Source organism: Pongo abelii, chromosome 11 (assembly GCF_028885655.2).
Source record: "Pongo abelii isolate AG06213 chromosome 11, NHGRI_mPonAbe1-v2.0_pri, whole genome shotgun sequence".
Lineage (NCBI taxonomy): Eukaryota > Metazoa > Chordata > Mammalia > Primates > Hominidae > Pongo > Pongo abelii.
The window spans coordinates 26,419,086-26,425,085 of NC_071996.2; positions in this window are offsets into that span (position 1 = coordinate 26,419,086).

Sequence of the window (6,000 nt, forward strand, 5' to 3'; positions counted from 1 at the left end):
ACATTACATTTGTTTAATGAATGAATGCATTCAAAACATTCGTGAGTGCCCACCATGTGTCAGGCACTGGGGATCAGCAGTGAACAAAACAAAAATTCCTGACCCCATGAGGCTTATATGCAGCATTGCAAGACAAGCAATTACCAGATAAAGAAATAAAGAAGGTCGGGCGCAGTGGCTCACACTTGTAATCCCAGCATTTTGGGAGGCCGAGGCGGGCAGATCACCTGAGATCAGGAGTTCAAAACCAGCCTGGCCAACATGGTGAAACCCCGTCTCTACTAAAAATACAAAAAAAAATTTAGCCAGGTGTGGTGGTGGGAGCCTGCAATCCCATCTACTTGGGAGGCTGAGGCAGGACAATTGCTTGAACCCAGGAGGCGGAGGTTGTAGTGAATAGAGATCATGCCATTGCACTCCAGTGTAGTTGACAGAGGGAGACTCCATCTCAAAAAAAAAAAAAAAAAAAAGAAGTAAAGAAATACATTCTGTGGCACAAATGGTAAGTACTGTGGAGAAAAATAAAACAAGAAATGGGCTTAGGGACTTCTAGAGGTGGAAGTGGGACTGCCATTTTCAGTGGGTGATCAGGAAGGCCTCATCCTGAACGTGACATTTGAGCGGAGACCCTTTTGAGGAAGTGAGGGAGCTATGCAGAGATCTTGGAGGAAAAGATTTTAAGGCAGAGGGAACAGCAACTGCAAAGGCCCAGAGGCCAACCAGGCTGGGTTATTTTATTATTTTTACTTTTTTAGAGGTGGGGCTCACTCTGTCATCCAGGTGGGAGTGCAGTGGCACGATTACAGCTCACCGCAGCCTTGAATTCCTGGGCTCAAGCGTTCCTCCTGCCTTGGCCTCTTGAGCAGCTGAGACTACAGGCATGGTTATTTTAGAAACAGCAAGGGCACCAGTGTAGCTGGAACAGAGTTGCGAAGAGGGAAGTAGAGAAGGACAGTAAACAGGTGCGTCAGGACCATGGAGGCCACTGTAAACCATTGGCTTTGACTCTGAGTGAGTCAGGAGCATCAGTGGGTTTACGGTTTAAGGGATCAATGCTCAATACTGCAGCACTGAGAATAGACTGTAAGGACACACAGGAGGTTGATGCTATTGAGTAGTCCAGATGGGCGTCAGTGGCGGGTTGGACCTGGTGATAGCAAGGAAAGTGAAAAGTGCTCACATTCTGGATAAATGTTGAAAGTAGGCCGGGTGTGGTGGCTCACCCCTATAATCCCAGCACTTTGGGAGGTGTAGGTGGATGGATCACTTGTGCCCAGGAGTCTGAGACCAGCCTGGGCAACATAGAGAGACCCCATCTTTACAAAAAATAAAAAATTAGCTGGGCATGGTGGCACGTGCCTGTCGTCCCAGCTACTTGGGAGGGTAAGCCGGGAGGATAACTTGAGCCTGGGAGGTCGAAGCTGCAGTGAGCTGAGATCACGCCACTGCGCTCCAGACTGGGTGACAGAGAGAGACTCCTCTGTCTCAAAAAAAAACAAAAAAAAAAGTGGCTGACAGGTGTAGCTGATGATTTTGATATGAATGTGAGAGGGAAAAAGAGGAGTCAAGTTTGACACCGAGTACTTTGACCTGAGCAACTGGAAGAAGGGAGGTGCCTTGGCTGAGATGAGGAAGGCTGTGGGAAGATGTTTGAAGGAAGAGTGGAGATCAGAAGTTATGCTTTAAAAATGGTAAGTTTGATGCTCCTGATAGTTATGGGGTAAGCCAGAGTGTGCAGCTGGAGAGAAGCCTGTGGTTCACAGAAGAGTTCTGAGCTGGAGACATCAGTTCAGGAGACAGCCAGGAGACCCAGTGAGATCAAAAAGGAGCAAGGGCCCTGGAGCCCTCTCATGTCTAGAGGCCAGGACAATGGGCGGGAACCAGCAGACGACACCGAAAAGCAGAAATAGCAAGGTGAAGGAAAAGCCAGTGCACTGTGTCCCGGAAGTCAAGTGAAGAGGGTGTTACCCAGGGGGAGAAAGTGATCAGCTGGGCCTCATGTTGCTAGACATGTTAAGATCAGTCCGAAAATGGACAATTGGATTGAGCAATCTGGCAATGACCTTGCAATAGGAGAGCTAAGCAAGTTTCCAGCCTTGAAATTGTATAATCCTTTTAGTTTTTTGGGTTTTATTTTTATTTTTTGAGGCTGAGTCTTGCTCTATTGCCCAGGCTGGAGTGAAATGGCATGATCTCGACTCACTGCAACCGCTGCCTCTCAGGTTCAACCAATTCTCGTGCCTCAGCCTCCTGAGTAGCTGGGATTACAGGCACTCACCACGCCCAGCTAATTTTTGTATTTTTAGTAGAGATGGGGGTTTCACCATGTTGACCAGGCTGGTCTCAAACTCCTGACCTCAATCCACCCTCCTCAGCCTCCCAGAGTGTTGGGATTACAGGCGTGAGCCACCAAGCTCGGCCTATCCTTTCAGTTTATACAAGCTATTATATTTCAAATTAAACAATGAAGGAAGAGTCAAATAACGCTAAAGCAGTCCCCTCATCAGAGGTAACACGGCACCTCCCACATCGAAGAGCAAGGGTAGGAAGCATGGAGCTCCCCAGCTGTTCTTGAAACTGTGACTGCCCTCATCATTTTTGGGACATTACTTCTACCTGAGGCCTCTTGATTGGAGTCAAAATTGAAACCCAAGTCAGCCTGGTTCCAAGGGCTATGTCCCTTTCTCCTTATGACATTTTTATTTCTTTTTAGAGTAAAATGTTTTCACCAGCTTCTGGAAGTTACAAATCCATTTTCTTCATCTTTTGCTCTGCTTTAGAAAAATGTGAAACTGAATGGCTGGGCGCGGTGGCTCACGCCTGTAATCCCAGAACTTTGGGAGGCCAAGGCGGGCGGATCACAAGGTCAGGAGATGGAGACCATCCTGGCTAACATGGTGAAACCCCATGTCTACTAAAAACACAAAAAAGATTAGCCGGGCGTGGTGGTGGGTGCCTGTAGTCCCAGCTACTCGGGAGGCTGAGGCAGGAGAATGGCGTGAACCCAGGAGGCGGAGGTTGCAGTGAGCCAAGATCACGCCACTGCACTCCAGCCTGGGTGACAGAGTGAGACTCCGTCTCAAAAAACAAAAAGAAGGAAAGAAAAATGTGAAACTGTACTGTAGGGTAGTTTTCTTTTTCCAAACATTTTTTTGTGCTGCTTACTGGTCTGAAAAAATATTCTTCTAATCAATAATAATATATTTGAGACATTCATGGACAGGTTAAGAATGAGAAGATCCCTTTGGAAGGAACAAGGCAACAAAGACCCCAGTTCATAGAAGATCATACTTTTGTTAGGCAGCTTGCCTCAAACTTCTCCTGTGATGCTTAGCATCCAAACTGGTGTAAGGTAAATGATTCCTCCTAGCTGAGTCCTTGTCCTGTTCTTAACCATGCATCCCAGATCAGTCCTGCCCATGGTTCTTATTCTTTTTACTCTCACTTAGTGGGATTGGGAGCAAGGAATGCAGATTTTTTTTTTTTAACTCTGTTGCCCAGGCTGGAGTGCAGTGGCATGATCTCGGCTCACTGCAACGTCTGCCTCCCTGGCTCAAGTGATTCTCTCTCCTGCCTCAGCCTCCTAAGCAGCTGGGATTACAGGCGTGCACCACCACGCCCAGCTAATTTTTGTATTTTAGTAGAGACGGGGTTTCACCATGTTGGCCAGGCTTGTCTCGAACTCCTGACCTGCCTCGGCCTCCCAAAGTGCTGGGGTTACAGGCGTGAGCCACTGCACCCAGCTGGGGTGCAGATTTTACATCTACCTCTACAGGCCATGGATTTGGCCACAGAAATTCACCTGTGGCATATCAGAGTATAATTGGCAGAGTGTTTTCTTTCTTTCTTAATGGTACATAAATTGTGGAGTGTCTTACATCCACAGGCATCTTGGATTTGATGAATTATGATGCTGGCCACATGCAAGCTATCCATGGCCCTATTTAGGCTGCTGTAGGTGCCACACAGTTGCTATGCTCACCTGTATCTCTTTTAGTCCCCAGTATGTCATGTTTTTCTTTCAGTATTAGCTACTTATTTTCTTACTTCCCCCATTCATTCAATGAAAATCTTTCTCCATAACTCATTTTCCTTTTTTGGAAATGGCATTCTATAAACCAGAGGCATTGCCTTTTATTTCTTCTCTTACAGGATTAATTTTTTTGCCTCCCAGGAAATGACATTAACTACATTCCATAAAGCCCCGGCCGCAGTGATGCGGAAGGCAGGCGACACAAGGCAGAAGTCAGGGATGGAGATTGTCTTCCGGGCATGTGGGTACCTGCTGGGGTGCCATGGTGTAGCCCCCTTCCCTCTCTGAGCCTAGGCACTTGTATCAGGGAGAGAAGGCACTGAATTTGCCAGTCAAGGTCCCTCCTGCCCTAAATTCTAGAATTCATTTGAGCCCCACAAATCCTCACTGGAAAAGAAGTTCTGATGCGACCCCCAGCCTGCCCTGGTGAGGGACAGCTCCAAGACTGGCTGACCAGAGCAATCAGTGCCTCCTCTCTGGCAGAGTAAATAGCCACAGTCAATGCACCTCCCACAACCATGCTCCTCCACCACCTTGACTGATCTGTCCTACCTGTCACAGATCAGTGTCTAACATCAGAGAGCATTTCTGAGGTACAAAAACTGGGAACACAGGGAGGTAGGCACAAACTCGAAAAGCCAGAGGGACAGACCCCACTGTAATTGTTTACCGTCTGTCTCCCTCAGACTGTGTCCCGTTCAATCTTGTGCCCACCTCCACCTGCTCCCTCACACTTGGCAATCAACTGCACAGAACAGGCACTCAGGAAGTGCCAAGGGAGTGAATAGTTCAGATGTGGGCGTATGTGAGAGAAGTGCCCAATGAGTTCATTCATTGGAAAGGAGGAAATTATCTGATGCAATGTGGGGGTTAGAGAAGACCCAAGATTCAGCACACCATGCTAGGAAACGCCTAAGAAACAAAGGAGGACTGCGGCAGACGTCTGCTCTTTCTGGTTCCCAGCCTCGTTGGCCTTGTGCGTTCGCCTCCCAGTTTTCTTTGAATTCACCACCTCTCCCCACTCTAGTCAACCCATGCGAGTCTCCCTTTCAAATCAACCCATGTGAGTGACCCCAGCAAGAGGTCCTGCCAGTGGCAACAAGGCCCAGGCCGCAGGGACAGACATGTTATAAAGTTTGGGCAAATGAGAGTCCTCCCTAGGACTCTTGCTAGAACTATTGGGATAGGCACACTTCCCACAGTGTCTCCAAACTCGGAGGAGCAGCTGGCGGCCCTTTCATCACCACAGGGAGCTCTAGCCCAAGAATAAAGCCAGCCCCAAAGAAAGCCAAACCAAGAGATGGAAGGAGATGGTTTCCTGATGCCCTTGTCTGAGTCCCTCAATCTAGCCATGCATGACATTCCCTAGACTTTTCAGTAAGGTGTGCTAATAATTTTCTTTTTCACCCCAAAACCAGTTTGAGTTAAATTTCTGTCACAGGCAGCAAAAATGTCCTAATACAGGCAACAGATTTTTTTTATTATTATTATTAATTGGCTGATTTGTTGGGCATAGTGGCACACACCTGTAGTCCCAACTATCTGGGATGTGGGAGTACTGCTTGAGTCCAGGAGTTTGAGACCAGTCTGGGCAATATAGCGAGACTCTGTCTTAAAAAAAAAAAAAAAAAGAAAGGAGGCTGGGCATGGTGGCTCACTCCTGTAATCCCAGCACTTTGGGAAGCTGAGGCGGGCGGATTACCTGAGGTCGGGAGTTCAAGACTAGCCTGACCAACATGGCGAAACCCTGTCTCTACTAAAAATACAAAATTAGCTGGGCATGGTGGTGCATGCCTGTAATCCCAGCTACTCAGGAGGCTGAGGCAGGAGAATTGTTTGAAGCCGGGAGGCGGAGGTTGCAGTGAGCCGAGATCATGCCATTACACTCCAGCCTGGGCAACAAGAGCAAAATACCATCTAAAAAAAAAAAACAAAACAAAACAAAAAAAACCTGGTGTGATTCCGTC